We start from the raw sequence: 4,126 nt of genomic DNA, 5'->3' as shown, positions 1-4,126 counted from the left end.
TAGCTCATGGCCCTACATGTCAACTGGTACAACTCTCTTTAGGGTTCTAGATTGTCCTTAGGGTTTGGGGGTATCTTTTCTAGTATTATAGCTCATAATCTCATATCCATTTTCTTCTATCCAGTGTCAGCAGAATGTTGATTATTGTCTCAATATAATTTTGTCTGATTCATAGCTGCTTAAGATAGTTGATAACCAATTGGATCATGGGTTCTTTACATGGGAGAGTGAATAATTTTCAGTGATGGGAAATTCGCATTTTTATTTTCACTGAACTCTAACTGAAATTTGACGTTTCATTCAATTGTGACTTTTTGGAAAATATGGATCAACTAGGTGGCCCAGTGGATAGGGAGAAGGACCTGAAGACAGAAAGACCTGAGTTCAAATGGAACTTCAGACACTACCTGTGTGATCCTGAGCAAGTGACTTAACCCCATTAGCCTCGGTTTCTTCATCTGCCAAATGAGCTGGAGAATAAAATTTCAAATCACTTCACTATCTTTGTCAAGAAAATCCTAAATGGTGCCAGCTGGGGCCTGGGGTAGGGGTGGGGAAGGCCACATGACCCTGGTGCAATGATGCTTTTGGGGCTCCAGTGGCAGGTGACGGAGCCCCGCCCTGTGCCGAGCATCCGAGCGCATTTCGAGCAGCGCCCGCACCGTGGTGTCCGGGTTCCATAATGCCACAGAACAATGAAAGACTAGCAAAGATCTCTGCTTAGCAAAAGCAGCCACTTGCCAACCTTCTCAGAGAAGTGGGGAGCTGGGTTTGAGGCCCTTAAAACGTTCTGCCTTTTACACGCCAGGCAGGAGACCTGGAGCACCTGGTACAGGCTGTGCGGATCCCTCCAGCTTTGGAGGAAAGCTCTTCCTCTCCAGAGGAAGCGGGCCCAGAAAATGGCCCTAGCTGCAAAGGCCCGTGCCACCCTGGCTGCTCCCCATAGCCATCCAGTCCCCTGGCACCGTGAGCCCCGGCACCTCATTGGAAGCCTGCTAGCATCCATTGACAACTCCGCCCAGGAATGCTAGCCAGAGGAAGAGCCTCAGAAGTGGCTTGCCAGTGGGCAGTGTGTTAGGTCAGGCCAGTGGTTGCAGGTAGAGGACTGACCACCAGTGTTGGGGGTGTAAGCTCAGTTTCACGTGGACAGTCTTGGGCAGATAAAGGTGAGGACTTCTAAACCTTAGAGTTCTCATGAGGCCCCCCAGGGAATAGCTGGGAATTGAGGCGTGAGACACGGGCTATCTCGTGCATCTCTGCCTCTTCTCCATGGGATACATGCTGGGGAAAGCATCCCACCCTTGAGATTGGCCCAGGGTCTGAGCACACCTGTTGTTGACTAGCTAAAGGCTGAGAGCAGGCACGGTATTCACGTGCAAACTATGTGGCGGGAGAGCTTAAGTAGGGTCAGGAAAGCCTGAAGGCGCTCTTAGCGCTGAGGGGCCCTTAGAGGGCAGAAGGTCCCTCCCCTCTCCCACTCCCATTCTCTTGCTGCACGATCGTTGCCTCCTTGGGAGGAGGAGGATTCCTCTCTCCTGAGGAAGAATTCACCCTGCACATGTAACCAAGACCCTGAATAAAGCCTAACCCTTGTTCGACTCTGGAAAGTCTCTTCTCTCAATACGTTTATCTGGTTGGCCACCAAAGACCTATGAAGGTGAAAGGTAAGACTTGGGTAGCCCATCGGCCCCTAGGCCAAACACACCAGGATCCTGGTAGGCTCAGGCCAGTCAGCAGGGAGAGCCAGGTGGAAAGCAGCCCCACCTTAGTCACCTTGAGGAACTATAAGGGAAATGACTGTTACTGTAGCAGCTACCAAGGGCTGGACCCAAACTTAATGGAGCCAAAGCAGCCGTTCCTAATTCTGGGAAGGCCCTAGCTCAGCCAGCGTAGGGAGAAAAGGATATCATTGCTTCAGGTATATAAGGAACTGTTCACGATTAGATTTCGGTACCAAATCCTGAGATTGCCCTGGTTTAAATTGAGGAGCAGAACGTGTAAGCTTCAGAAAGGTCAGCAACTGTGCTGGGTGCAGAAGGTCAAGAGGGACCTTTGGAAGTAGCTCCAGGAAGGCTTTTGAGGGAGGTACTTATAGCTCATTCCCTCACTCAGGACCCAATAGTCCCTCTCTCTTCCCTCAGACTCCCTCCCTAGATAGGGACTGTAGCACCTCAGGACCCACAGCAAAGAGAAAGAACTCAAGATACCCAGTGGCCTGGCCAAAGAAAAACCTGGATCAGGCCCAGAGCCATGTGTCAGGGAGGCCCTCCCCAGCCAGCAGAATGGCAATGTCACCCATGGTTGGGATATATACTCACCTGAGCAACACTCCAGGGACCTTTTCATATCTGAAACTGAGCCAGAAACCATAATTGTGGGGCTGGATGATCAGGCAAAGGACATTGGGATGACAAGCTCAAGCTGCCCCTGCCTGAGCAAGTGGTCAGTGGTAAAGAGGCCCCCGAGCAGGAGCCTGCATCCACAAAGGCTGTGCAGGATGTGGGAAGCCTGTGCCACATGGAGACTAAGGTTCCACGCCCGGTTACTGCCTAGTTACTGGATCATCTGAACTGTAAAACCCCCCCGGAGGCCCTCTTACAACCAATGGGACTCAAAGGGGGCCTACAAGTGGGAGATAGAAAGAGTGGTCAGAAAGCATCCTCTGTGATGCATGAAGAGCTCTCCTCCTGCCTCTATGGATTCCTGAATGAGTTGATGAAGAAATATGGCAGCTTGATCCCCCTTTGTGAAAAAGATGTTCTCGGGAGACTGAAAGGGGTCTTCAGTGAAGACTTTTCCAACAGAAAGCCATTTATCAATCAGGAAGTTACAAACTACCGGACCAGGCATCCCAAATCTTCTAGTTGCAACTTCCTGGTGTTCTGTACCAGGCACATGCTGGACGTGGACGAGCTGGGGATGCTGGATGGTCAGAACTGGCTGAATGACCACGTAAGCAATATGTATGTTGAACTGATAATGAACACTGATCCCAGACAAGGTCCTCTTCTTCAACAGCTTTTTCCATAGACAAGTGGTAACCAAAGGATACAATGGAGTAAAAAGATGAACTAAAAAGGTGGATTTCTTCAAAAGGAGCCTTCTCTTGATTCCTATTCACCTGGAGGTCTATTGGTCTCTCATTAGTGTGACTCTCTCAAATTCAATTATTTCCTATTATGACTCCCAAAGCATTCATTTTGAGTTTTGTGTAGAGAATATAAGAAAGTATTTGCTGACTGAAGCAAGAGAAAAAAATCAACCTGAATTTCTTCAGGGTTGGCAAACGGCTGTTTCAAAGTGCCTTCCAAGACAGAAAAATGACAATGACTGTGGAGTCTTTTTGCTCTAGTATTGCAAGTTCCTGGCCTTTGAGTGGCTCTTCCAGTTCTCCCAAGAAGACCTGCCTCACATTGGGAGAAGGATTTACAAGGAGCTGTGGGAGTGCCAGCTCTTGGACTGCTTTGGGATAGCCGCCATGGCTGGCCAGGCCCAGCTGAAGGAGGGCATTCTGTTTCCGGACCTCTGACTGCTTTCTCCTACTCCCAGATGTCTCAGACCAGTGGCATCCCACCACTCAGCTTACCTCAACTTGGTTTATCTCCCCTGACTTGTTTCTTCAGCTACCATGTAATATTTCTTAATGTACTTTCTAATTTTGTGGATTTCTTTCTTGTATTTAATATTGATTATACGAGTGCATGCACATAGACCAAGCATGCAGTATAGAATATTGAAAACAAGCAAACAAAAAAGAAAACCCTAAATTGGATCATGAAAGGTCAGACAGGACTAAAAACAACAAAAAACAGCAACAACCACAAACACAAGGAAAACATGCTGAGAAGTGTTCTGTAGGCTTTACCAGATTGACAAGGGATCAAGGGTGCCAAATGAGTTAAATTACTCTGGATTAGATTATATGAAAAAGATATTTACTGAGAAGTTATAGTAAGATGTGATCCTGGAAGCTCACTCTCCTTAAATACATAGTCTGTGGAGAAAAAGGGTTGAAACAAAGTATACCCCTCCCCAACAAGTTCACTTGTTGTGCCATAGCTGATAGATGAGTAGATTCCTTACTTGCTGAATACATTTTCTTGGCTGTCATATTCATGACTTTCTG

The 4,126-nt window shown here is 47.8% G+C and overlaps 1 pseudogene; it reads left to right on the top strand.

The window, feature by feature from the left end:
* The first annotated feature begins 578 nt into the window (after positions 1-578).
* Positions 579-3,529, top strand: LOC140507784 (sentrin-specific protease 5-like; annotated as a pseudogene).
* The last annotated feature ends 597 nt before the right edge of the window (positions 3,530-4,126 follow it).

Source organism: Notamacropus eugenii, chromosome 5 (genome assembly GCF_028372415.1).
Source record: "Notamacropus eugenii isolate mMacEug1 chromosome 5, mMacEug1.pri_v2, whole genome shotgun sequence".
NCBI classification, from domain to species: domain Eukaryota; kingdom Metazoa; phylum Chordata; class Mammalia; order Diprotodontia; family Macropodidae; genus Notamacropus; species Notamacropus eugenii.
Note: the sequence above shows the minus strand (reverse complement) of the source record. Positions and strands in the feature narration are given on the sequence as shown.